The sequence below is a fragment of the Mustela erminea genome, chromosome 16 (genome assembly GCF_009829155.1).
Source record: "Mustela erminea isolate mMusErm1 chromosome 16, mMusErm1.Pri, whole genome shotgun sequence".
Taxonomy (NCBI): Eukaryota; Metazoa; Chordata; class Mammalia; order Carnivora; family Mustelidae; genus Mustela; species Mustela erminea.
This window is the reverse complement of record NC_045629.1, coordinates 38,757,135-38,770,689: the sequence shown is the minus strand read 5'-3', so window position 1 is coordinate 38,770,689 and position 13,555 is coordinate 38,757,135. Positions and strand designations below refer to the sequence as shown.

Sequence of the window (13,555 nt, the reverse complement as noted above, 5' to 3'; positions counted from 1 at the left end):
TTATTAGCAGAGGCACTGTTGAAAGCGTTTTACATGCTATACTACTAATAAGTAAAACAATGACATGATTATGCCTGAGCCTAGGCTGAGAAGGCTTCATGTCTTTGCATGACCATCAACTCGGTTATATAATCCTTTGGATTCCTCTATGAGTCTGAATTAGTGTTTCTGATTTCTCATCTGAATCCAGAGACTTTTAGAATCATTCAGTTATCATGACAAAGTCTCAGAAGTTGGACAAGATAGAAATAAAAAGTAGTTTAATGAGTATTTAGAAAAAGTAAGGTTTCTAGGCATAATACTCCACCAAGACTTGGGATGAGCCATGAGTAAACACAGGGAATCACCACAGTCACATGTAGATTTTTTTAATAGTACTTAAAGTGTAATTTCCTGTTTACTTGTCCATATCCCCTCTATCAAACCATAACTTCCTTGAGAGTAGCCTCTGCATGTAACACACTCTCCATTTTAATCTAGCATCTGCACAGTTTGGCACATAAGAGGTTCTTGATGAATATTGAGTAAGTAACCAGTGTAGTTTATGCTAACAATAGTTTGACTTTCTAGAGGCATCTGGATAGACATGTTTGGGAGATTTCTTTTTCTGCTGCTCATATTTTTATCAATTACATGAATTTCATATAATTTGTTAAATAAATTTAAAGCTAAGTAAAATGATAATGACTGAATTTGGTTTTGTACAAAAATGTTTTCGAGCATTTGCTCTTTGCCAGGAAGTTTTCTGTTTGGTTGTGATGTATCAGTGAAAAAACAGACCTAAACCCCTGGTCTTACATTGCCTGAAGTCGAAGATAATTTATTTTCCTCTTCTGCATTTTCATACCTGTAAATCCCAGGAGAAAAAAAAATTGTACAATAGTTAGATTTCATAATCATCAAATGAATTTGCATAAAGTATGTATTTATTTATATTTGTGCCCAAGCCCACCTTCAACCAAAATAATTTGATTCTCACTGAACCAACCAAAATACAGCATCAAGAGCATTTTAAATGGCATTAATGGACCCACTAACCACATTATGCCTTCCATTTTAATCATATTTTTATATAAAAAATTACTGAATAATATATAATGTAGAATTTCATCCGAAACCATTGTTTTGAGACCTCCTTCAACACATTCTCAAGCTATGGCATTTTAAAAAACTAGTTAAAAAATCTTGCACGTTTGAGACAGAATTTTAATTTAAGTGCAAATGATTGATGAATTAAATGTCATAAAATACTTAAACATGTAACATTTTCTGTTCTTTGATGGTTTGGAACACCAAAACGTTTGGAAGAGAGACAGGTGTAGTTATTTTGACAATATGCCTCCACATATGGAAAGGGCATTTTATAGCATTGCCGTCTTTAAAAATGTTACTGTTTAATCACATCCATCTTGTACTTCAAGTAAAAAGGTAAGAAAACATGACTAATGCTTCCATTGAGGACAAAACTGAAAATAATGAGTGAAAAAACACTCTGCCTACCACTCTACCCAGAGTATATGGTAACATGTGAATAGATTTCCCCACCAGGAATTCCTTTTTCTGTCACAGCTTATTTAAATACAATGGTGTTTAAAATGAAACAAAGAAACAAAGCTATTTCATCATTTTGAAAAATTTTAGCTCATGAATCTGTAAGTATAGAGAATACTTTAGTAGAGCCATGTCAAATAATCTTTCTCCCTAGCATCTTATATCTTTAAAATTGATCACTACAAATACTCTGGAAGGTCTCTAATGTTTCATTCAATCCTTTGCAAAAATTGTGGCAAAGTAAGAGGTGAAGGATTTAGGTGATGTAAAATGGAGCCTGGCACCTATTGATGGGACCCCTCCAAAATCCAATAATTAATGTCAACATCATCAAGTAATCTTCCCTGGAAGACTGGTACAGCATTTTAACTTCTAAATACTAGTAAAACAAAGAATAGAGCATACTATATTCATGCCTATTCACATGAATATGCAAAAAATATAACAAATTCACATCCTAAGATATTTAATTCTTTCACAGATATCTACACACGTGACTTCTATTTTATTTTTCTTATTTTGTCTTCTCTTTCTCTGTTATCTGGCATAAATACAAAAGAGCAGAACAGCCTAAAGATCCAGAACAACACTGTCTGCTTTGGAGGCAAAGTGTAGATTACCTGGGTCAAATAATTTACTTCCTGAATTGACTCAATCTATCAAAAATAAATTGATACTGGAAGGGCAAATAGAAGAAAAGAAATTTAACAGCTTATAATGCATGTTTAGCTGTTCAAGGGCAAAATGACATATAAGACTTCCCAGGTTCTCAATTAAACCTTTTCTGAAGATTGATATCATTAAAAACAATAGGACTAATATTAATACATTTAATAATTTTCAATTTGTATTTGAAATTCTGAATGCATAAAAGAAGTGTACTATATTTGGTCACATTTAAATTAAATGTGTGATTCTCTTTTTCATAAGACTGTGTACCATATGAAATATTTTTGTGTGATGAAAAATTACTATAGGCAACTATTTTATGTTAATTCACAAATAATTTGTAAAATGTGAAATATTTAAAAATACGTATTTTGTAATTATAATTTTAATACTTTCAATTTGCCTACATAAGAAACTGACAAATTTAAGATTGTTAACTAACAAAAAGTACAGAATGCAGATATCTAGATATTTCAGAATAGCATTTTTTTAAGTTAGATGTTATTGTAAGAACACAGTTTTAAGGAGTTACATTGTCTAATGTTGTATGTAATATTAATCATACCCAAGTAAAATGCTTCATTTCTAAAGTCAAATGCATGCAATGGAAATACCAGGTTTTAGTCCACCATAAAGTATTGTATTCTTCCACTGGTAACTTTCTTAGCTTCAACGGAAAATCGTAAATAATAAGTCACCAAAAGTTAAGGTAAAGGTGTGGATTATTTGGATACTTAGTGATTTTCAGAAGCCATATAAAATGTAAACACTGATTTTTAAAGCTCTGTATATTTCTTGGAGTTTGGCTTTTTAGAAATAGCAAGAATCTATTTTCCTGGATTGTCATACAGAACTACAGGTCTATAGGGAAAAGAGTTTAAGAGAGACTAGAAGTTTTCCTGCATAATAATGAATTTTAGGAATTGTCTTTCAGGAGCGATCACCTTGACTCTTTACTACCTCCTCCTGAATACATGAATTGCTTCATAATAATCCCTGTACTGAATATGTTATTTTTTGTGTAGCTCAGTTGATATTGTGTATCTTTATCCATATACATACAACCCATTAGCTTGATATTTATATATGTATTATATATATTTATTTATATTTGTATATGTGTATATATACATATATTTGTATATAATACATATATTTATATTTATGTATATATTATATATGTGTGTTATATATATGTGAGATATATATATATATATAAACAAAGGCTAACCTAGCTAGGAAAGCTGTCCTGAATATGTGTAGGCATTTCAGATTATTCTCTGACTTTTATCCCAGGGTTAAACACCACTGAGGAGGTTCAACTCCTGTTTTGAAAGGATTCAAAAATTTTACTAAAAATGGTGTCTCTGAACAGTTTCTCGTCTGTCATTGCTGACAGTCTACTTCTTGGTACCAAGTGCTGTTACGCCATGGTGGCAACTGGGATCTGACTGATAGACATGCAGACGAGAAGCTAAGGGAATAGGGCTAGGCTAAGAGGAGAAGAACACTATTGGCAGCTCTGCAAGGTTATTATTTGGCCACATATCTATCTGGTATATTTTCCTGAAGTCTTTCAGTTTGAGTCTGTGGCAGGAGAGTTTTTCTCTGCGCTACCCTAAGATTCTGAAGATAATAATGGCAGCTTTTATCCATGGGCCTCGGAAAATTAAGCAAACTGAAGGATTGAGGAAACAAGAGAATCCAAATTTTTTTTTTTTAACGATTTTATTTATTTATTTGACAGACAGAGATCACAAGTAGGCAGAGAAGCAGGCAGAGAGAGAGGGGGAAGCAGGCTCCCTGCTGAGCAGAGAGCCTGATGCAGAGCTCCATCCCAGGACCTTGGGATCATGACCTGAACTGAAGGCAGAGGCTTTAACCCACTGAGCCATCCAGGCACCAGAGAATCCAAATTTTAAAATGCTATATATTCTTTAAAGATTTTGTTTACTTGAGAGAGGGTGTGTGCTGCGAGGGTGGGGGGAGGTGCAGACTCCCCACTGAGCAGGGAGTGCAAGGCCAGCCATTGAAAGCCAGGATCCTGAGATGATGACCTGAGTCAAAGTCAGATAATTAACCAACAGAGCCATCCAGGCACCCCCAAAATGTTATATTCTTTACAATGTTTTTCTTAATGTTTTCTTAGCGAATCTGGCCATTAAGGAAAAATGAACAAAAGCCCCTGAACATAGTGTTTTAAAGAGAAAGCCAATAGTTATGATAGAATGCTAGTAGAGTACATTTATAAAATACATTTAGGTATGTAAGACCTCCATAGAATTTCAAAAATTGCTAATAGATTCATGTATTTCTAAGTATTTCTTTGACATTTATCTTACATTGTGTTTTCATGATAGCATCATATAACTATTTTCCTGATCTTTCAAAAAAGACTGGCTAGATAATACATATCTAATTTATACTTTTTAATCATCTGTGTATGATGTGTACTTTCTACTTTGGCTGATAAACATGGGTTTTTAAAAGTCAAAAAGTTTCTAGTACCCAATAACTTACCAACAAGTTGAGGATAATGGTTACTGAAATTAGTAAACATGTTAGTATTGTAACTAATAGCACTATGTACTTATTCAACTACAGAATAGGGCAACAAAAATAAAGCATGTCATGATAATTTGGTAAGCTTCAATCTTATAGATTGTTGTAATAAGGAAATATATGGCAAATGTAGGATTCAGTGTGTACCTAAGCAAATAATTATAGCTTTATAATAACATAAGGCACTCCAGTGCGTTACACTATAACGAACAACTTTATAATATAAAGCACATAGGCACTTTTATGTTTATGTATAATTAATATAAATTGTCTCAGGCCTCTCAACAATAAGTAATTTTATGAAAATAAATTACTGTGAAATAAATGAATATGTGAATGAATGATGCATATCTACCAGACATTCCCAGGCCTAACTTCCGGTGACTGAGGGAATGGTACTTACATAAATACCATATCCAAAAACAAACTTAAATTTACACAATGACAGTATACTCAGAAATATAAAAGTGAGGGGTTGTGTCAAGATAGTGGATGAGGCACATGGTCCTAACTTTCACCCTGAAAATTTGACATTTCAGACAATAAATATTTTCTAAAGGAATAGTACCAGCCATAGAGATTGAAAGAAAATGTCATTGGTCTGTTAGCATGTTGTTTAGAAATAAGGTTTTAAATGCTAATAGTAACTACCAAAGAGTTGAAGATTGTTGCCTCTGAGAGAAAGGCAATATAGAATTGAGAACTTATATTTTCTTTTTCTTCTGATGTTTTTTATTGTAGCAAACTTATTTATTTTTCAACTGTGTGGCTCTATATTTAATAAAAATAAAACATCTTAAAATAATAATAATAATAATACTTCTAAAGATTACCCCAAAGAAAAATGGGTAAAAGACCCAACAGGCACTTGAGAATAAAGGATACCTGAATGACTGATAAATATACAAAAAAGATGCTCAAAAGCATTAGTAATCATCTAGGAAATACAATTTGAGCCATTAATACTCTGTAGAATGGCTAACAAAAAGAATGACAAGACATAACCAAATGTTGAGAACACTGAATTTATACACACAGTGATGACTATAAATTGGTACCACCATTTTGGAAAACTATTGGCAGTGTCTCTTAAAACTGAACATATGCATGACCCAACCATACCTGTCCTGTAAATATGCCTACTAGAAATATAATTCATTCATGTTGGAAAAAAGTCAAGCTCTGGGATGTTAATGGCAGCACTATTAATCATAGCTCATAATTGTATATTATTAAATGGTAACTAAAAGTACAATGACTGAATGCATTCTGATATATTTATGCAACAAATGTTGTCCAACAAGAAAAATGAGTTATAATTACATGCTACCATAACATGGTTGAATTTCACAAACTTAAAGAGGAAGGATCCAATCACAAAAGATATATACTATATGATTCCAGTTATGTAAACACCACAATTAATATATGGTGTCGTAATTCAAGATTGTAATTGGTTTCCATTTAGGAGGCTGTGACTTGATTGGAAGTCTGAGTGGGGCTTTGGGGATGTGCTGGAAGAATCCAGTCTCTTTGATTTGGATACTGGTTGTGTGGGTGTGTTCAGTTTGTGGAAATCCATCAAATTATGATCAGAGCTCATTTTTTTATATAAATGTTAGATTTAAAGATAGAGTTCAAAATAAGTAAGCAGTGAAAAAGAAACATTTCCTAGAGCTGGAGAAATGTATAAATCTTCAGACTGAAAAATCCAACTCATTGACAAGTAGGCTGAATGCTCATTTGAGTTAAGATCTGAATGACAAGAAGTTGGTTTTATAAATTCTGGAGAAAGAGCTTTTCAGCCAGAAATAGCAAGTTCAAGGTCACCATGTATGTTTTGAGCAACAGAAATTAGGACATGATGGAATGTGAGGGAGAGTGCTCAGAGGGCAATCAGATTGTGAAAGATGTGTTGCTTGTTTTGGACCACGGTATGGAGTTTGGGTTATATTTAACAAGAGGGTTTTATGCAAAGTAGTAACATAAACTTATTTACATTTCTAAAAGCCCACTTTGGCTATTCAGCAGAGAATGCATGGGGGATTGAAGCTGGGGATCATTTAGGAAGCTATTATGGTAGTCTCTGTGGAAAAAAATGATAATGGCTTGAACATGGGTTTTAGCAATGGAAATGAGCAGAAATGGATTGAATCTGGAGATATGTTGGTAGTAAAAATGCTAAGATTTGCTTATGATACTTCAGGTAAGATGAATAGTTCACTCAAGAATTATTTGCAGTGTTTATTTTGAGCAGTGTGTGGATCATGGTACTGTTTACTGAGTTGGATTGTACAGACATATCAACAATTTAGAGTGTCGAAGAGCAAGACTTCATTTTGTTTGTGTTAAGTTCGAGACCTCCGAATGCCTTTCAGATGCCTACTTACATGCTCTGTAGAACAATCAGTTCCTTACAGCTATGAAAAAAATCAACCATGCTTATACAAAAACTTCGTCCTGTGAAATAACATAACTTTTTTAAAGAGGGACAATTGCCTTCCTCAAAATATTTGCTTCCTTCAGAGGAGTCACTATAGCATGCAATCAGAGGTTTTTCTTTTTTTTTTTTTTTTTTACTCATCTGTGTTTTGTTTTTTTTTTTAAGGTTTTTATTTATTTATTTAATGAGAGAGAGAGAGAGAGTACGATTAGGCAGAGCAGCAGGCAGAGGGAGAGAGAGAGGCTCTCTGCTGAACAAGGAGCAGGATGCAGGACTCAATTCCAGGACCTTGGGATCATAACCTGAGCTGAAGACAACTACTTAACTGACTGAGCCACCCAGGTGTGCCTTGTCTGTGTTCTTAATATTAACTAATTGAGCATGGTGTTGGCATCCACAGTAGCTTCAGTGTATCACTAAGTAGGTGTAAATATAATTTACTTCAAATATCTCTTTTTTTAGGAGAAGTTTGCTTGAATCCTCCTATAGATATTTCTTTTATTAGCTTCCCAATTAATCCTCTGATCTACATAAACATAACTGAAACCAAAGTAAACAAACTGTGGGCCTGGGAAAGCATACCTGGTGACTCACCCCACAAACCATTGCTGTGGCTGCAGAATTCTCTACAACAATCTAGGAATCTCTTTCAAATTTCTAGACAAATGAATAATCCTTTAAGTAAAATAATCTCTAAAGACGTTAGTTCTCGTTGGAAGGCAACAACATTTCTGTCATTGAAAGGGGTGTATATAACCTTTCTACCTAACACACCAGGGTCCCAGTGAGATAAGTCAAATTTCATGACTCTTTAATGAAAGCAAGTGCTTTCTCAACAAGGTGGAACTTTCATTTACTAGGATTAGGTCTTCTGGTATATTCAGGTGTTAGTGAGCTTGATTAGAATAAAAGGCACAAAAATCACCGCAAATGGGACTTTTTACCATAAAGGGGATCTAGCCTGTTTCTGTAAAATGTTTACTTATGGATATGGATTGTTCATATAGGTTCCTGTATAAACTGCATCTTCTTCATATTGTGACACTGATTGCCCTCCTTATTTTCTTTCCTTAGGGACCCCAAATCATACAAAGAATATTCTCTCTCTCTCTTTGTACCTCTCTATTCTGGCATGCATTAACCGACCTAAGTAGTTCCTAAGTAAGGAACTTCATTCTTCATGATTTAGTACATTAAATCTATGGAAACTAATGATCTGCCATTGATTTTTCTTTCTTCTGAAATCTGGAATTTCTCATTATTTCAAGCCCTAATAAATTAGAATTTTTTTTAATTTTACCTTCCCTAGCTATGTTTTTGTATTTGGTCTTCTGTATCTGTTTCTTAATCTTCAATCATTATTTTGACCTAATATTAAATTACTGGCTTCACATGAGTACATCCAGGGAAGTAGCCTAGCAAATACTTTATGTGGTAAAATCTCTGTAAAATACTGTACATTTGTCTTTGCAACATTAAATGCAACATTTGCAATTAGATTATTCAAATAGTAGTTCAATCAGTGTAGCAAAAATCAGCCAAAACTAACTGGCTATTGGTTATTTTATTCTATGCATTCGATTTTTCAACAATCCTTTTCAGAGTTGTTATTATTTAAATGTGGAAAGGATAAGACATGATTTTATTTTGCACATTGTTAGTCATGGTTTAATGTATAATTTTATTTTCGAAGAAAACATACATGGCAGAGGTAGTAAAGTAAGATAAGAATTAAGACATAGCCTGACTCCTATATTTATTTAAGTCTAAAACATTCCATAAGGCATGGTAGAAGAAGATAGATAAATATGCAACAATTTATGAAGAAGCTTGTATATTATAATAAAGAGTCTACACACACATACACACACACACACACATACATACACACACACACACAGTTTTTTGTTTGTTTTTATGAAAATTTCCCTTTCTAGTCCATTTTGTTAAGTCTTCTGTTTCTATAGTTTAACCAAACCAGCAGAGCTAAGTAGGAAGTGGTAAAAGATGCCAAATAGACTTTGAAATCTCCAAGTAACATTTTGAGGAATAGAATTGCCTCTTCTTAGAAGCAGTTGCTGCTGTGCCTGGAGATTCTATTACAATATGACCTGAATTTGAACTTCTAATGTCTATTTTAAACATAAAACATACTAGAATCACTTGGGTGTGTTCTTCAAACAAGGTAATAAAATAATTCTAATATGTAATTGTTTTGAGTAAGAAAACTTTTTTCTTTTTCAGTAAACCAAATCTTTGGGAAGCTTAAATAGTTGGACCACAAGACTCTAATGAAGTCACCTCTATCCATCTGCTGACCAGTAAAGTATATAAGAGGAAATGAACTAACCTCCTCTAAGCCAGTTTTTGAAAATTCTAAACTTGTCATGTGTTGGAAAATGCCACATTCTGCTTAAGGTTATCAGGGTGCATCAGTTTGCAGACATGGTTTTATTAAAAATTAGGAGGCCCTATGATGTATTCTGTTATCATGTCTAAACATCCTGGCTGCTACTCTATATCAGATTCCCATGAAAGTACAGAAAACTAAATGATAGATAACTATGGGGCTTATTTTATTTTGAACAGAAAAATTCAATTTCTGAGAAGTACATTTGAGGAAGTTGTTCTTGACAAATATACAAATTAAAGATAGAAAATAAGCAATATATGTGGTAATTTAATTTATTACTTTGCAAGGTACCTCTGATACATCTCAAGGAAAGGAAATTATCTTAATGTGTATAATATGATGTCAGGCTGGTTCTTATCTGATTTTGGTAAAGCCTAGAGAGAGCAAGGAGAAACGTAGACTAGAATTATATGGATTAGGGTCAGAATTACGGAAGGTATTAAGGGGTAAGTTGCATATCTAATTAGTTTTATCTTTCTTAATTATTTGTGAATATTAATGAAAATATATTATGTAACTCTCTAATATTAAAATCTTAGGACTTTATATTTTCTATGTACTGAAGAGTTAGTGGGTTCTGTGCATTATTATCTCAATATCTATTAACCTCTGGCTCACTATATACATTTTTGGCTATATTTCCAATTCAAATTACTTAAATTGTATTGTTTCTGAGGAGAAATCGTGATTTCAGTTTCTCTGGATATATTTTCCCTTTTAAGTAGCTTTAATAAATCTATGTTTAAGTTCAAGAACTTTGTTTTAAATCATCAAGATATATACTGGCATCAATTTCTACACTTCATGGGCACAGAAGCTTTTCTTTCATTCTTTCTTTCTTTCTTTTTTTGGTCAATCCCTATTTTATTTTTTATTTTTTCAGTGTTCCAAAATTCATTATTTATGCACGACACCCAGTGCTCCATGCAATACCTGCCCTTCTTAATACCCACCACCAGGCTCAACTAGCCCCCTATCCCTTCCCCCTTCAAAACCCTCAGTTTGTTTCTCAGAGTCCACAGTCTTTCATGGTTATTGGTTTAAGAGACTTCCCTGATTTCTGGGCGTGGAAATATTATCTTAAGAGATTTAAGGTATGTAAAATTTTGTATCTTATTGAAATAATCCTGTCTCATTACAGCAAATAGGTATTGTTTTTATCTGTTGGGCTCATGGTTTTTCTCGGTGCATTCAGTTGGCTAATGGACCAAATTCAAGGCCAGGTCTACATACATAAAATGGAAAGGGAAAGAAGGATCCATATGGCAACTGCAAAACTATATTCACATGGGTATGTTCTGTTTAGAACAAAAGTTTCTTGGAGAATTTATGTAGTTCAGCTTTGAATTTTTAATTCTTAAGATAATATATGACACATGGAAAGCAAGCAGTAAGTATTTCAGGAATGAATTACAACATGATTATTTGAATTAATTAATTTATTGATTTATAAACTTATCAGTGCCATAGAACACAAAGAAGTCAAGTATCTTCTTTATCCATGCTTTTCTATTGGCATTTTCTACCCTAGTCTTGTATTTCCCTTGGTTCTCCTATAACTTTGTGGATTTATTTAGTTATTATTCTTCACTTTTTACAAATGGTACAACTGAGGCTAAGGGGAAGGAAATGATATACCCATGAAGAGCTAAGGAAACAATGAAACAGATTAAAATGCAATATTCTGTCTTTCGAATATAATCTTCTCACTACATCCTACTACATTGAAACTTTATACCTGTAAAATGAATATATATAACATATGAACATATATAAGTAATACACACTCATTTTATAGGTAATTATATATACATAATTATGTAATTATGTATATATAATTACACATACATATGGGTATATACATACCTTTGCTCTCTCACACGTAAAAGCCAAATGTGTCAATAAATATTAATATGCTTTGACTGTTAGAAACCCTATTAAAAAAAAAAGGAGAATGATATTATAATTATTTCCCACCTCTGTATTCTGATATGTGAGGACACCCTCTGGTTGTATTTATTTCTCTACCTTAGTCTATTATAATTTTTGCATCATTTAAGAAAACACTAGATGCCATATGATCTTTAGCTTCAATGCAAAAAACTCTCTGAACATAAAAGCCAGCTCTAGTCATCTCCTCATCTTATTTCCAAAATTATGGTACTCATTTCTTTTATCATGTGCCACTTGTTTCTTTTTAACACATGTGTAGGGTCTTAGAAGACAGAGAAAACACTTCTTACAGATCCATGCTCCTCATCCAGTCTAGTCTGGCCTTGAAAATAACAAATGTTATAAGTAGGTGCTCCTCAAGACAGTTTTAAAAGACTCAGTAACACAGCTTTTCATATTTTCTATTAAGAAGAAACATAGTGTTTACTCGGTTGTATAGTTTCTCTTTTTTTCTTTATTTTGAAGCAAAGAGCAAAGCAGCTGCAACAGCCACAGAGCTCGGAGCTTGTTAAAATAGATTGTAAATCTGAGCTAGTATTGAGCATTTTTGTGACCAGTAAAAACCTCCATTCTTCAAAAAGTCCTCAGGTAAACATAATAGGCACATCACAAAAATATACTATTGCTTTGGACTGTTTCACATTATCTTCACCAACTTTTTCTGAGCAAATAATTGTGTACACTGTTGTATTACCTGGTATCACAGAGAACTAAACATACCCAGGTCCAGCTTTGCAGGAGTTGGAACAACTCTGAAACCTACTCACCAAAGAAGATTGATTCTGGTAACTTGTTAAAATCTTACAGATACGAGTTCTAAAATCTTATGATGTTAGTGCTGGAATATTCTCTTTTCGATTCTAGTAAGTCTTGACTAGAGCTGCAAGATAAATTTCTCCTGTTTACATTATGAAATCTCCTTATTTTGCATAAAAATTTGCCCAGACACATCTCCCAGCATCCTCTGTTTCACTATTAACTCAAGAAGGACTAAAATCCTAGAAGATGCTTTTGTACGACTAAAGACAATACAGTGCTGCTTCGGGGAAGAAGTGGCAAGGGTGCTATGTTTTGTTTAATACTCCTTTAGCCAATAAAAAAAGTCTACTGGGCCAAAGGGATGAATTCTTCCCTGAGGAGAAAGAATATAGCACAGATATTCTATAGTCCTGTTTTGGTGCTGAGGAAAATGCTTCCATAAAACTAACTCTGCAGGCCTCTCAAATTAGAGATGCCATCAGCCATTACATTAATACCAGCACACTTTAACTTAATGAAATGCATTTCCTGCTGTTATCACAAAATGCACTTGAGAGAAGCAATATAATATTAATACAAATGGTGCCACAGGCAGAAATGCCTTGTTCATTGATTTCAAAAGTAACCATGTTCTTTACATCCATAAACATGTATCAGTACCAAATTCAATTTAGTTTCTCACTAGCACTCACACACGTATTCTCCTTTCCTCTACTTTCATTTCCTGTCTCACAGAGTGATTTGACAGATAATCTGTGTTCCACAGGAAACATGGATTGCATCTGTGAAGTCTTGGGATCAACATTTTGTTGATGGATCACTGAAAGGAACCAGGTGATGTCACAACAGGACTGGGATTATGACTCAAAACTGATTAAGTAGTGTGTGGCCTTGAATTCTGTTCATGTATATTCACATACATTAAGGGTTATTATGTATCCTTACCATTCTTTTTTTAATAACACAAAGCCCTTATGTCAAGGAATCTTGCAATTTGCAGATTACTAGAGCACCAACCCAAAGTGCCATTGCAACGTGATAGGAGCTGTCATGTGCTTCTAGAGCAGATGCTTCATGAATGTTAGGTTTCATGCATCTCCTGAAATCCATGTATGACTGAACCATGGAGGCTACACAGAAGAGAGAGCTTGAGCAGATTATGGGGAGCAAAATCTGGGGAAACTTTAGAGTTTCCAGTTAAGATG

The 13,555-nt window shown here is 33.4% G+C and overlaps 1 long non-coding RNA gene across 1 annotated transcript; it reads right to left on the bottom strand.

Moving 5' to 3' along the window:
* Window positions 1-359: 359 nt before the first annotated feature.
* LOC116575456 lies at window positions 360-13,146 on the bottom strand. The gene is made up of 3 exons (XR_004279784.1): window positions 13,043-13,146; window positions 11,505-11,572; window positions 360-847 (listed from the first exon to the last, which is right to left on the bottom strand). It is a non-coding gene; the product is annotated as an uncharacterized LOC116575456 (long non-coding RNA).
* Between the last annotated feature and the right edge of the window lie 409 nt (window positions 13,147-13,555).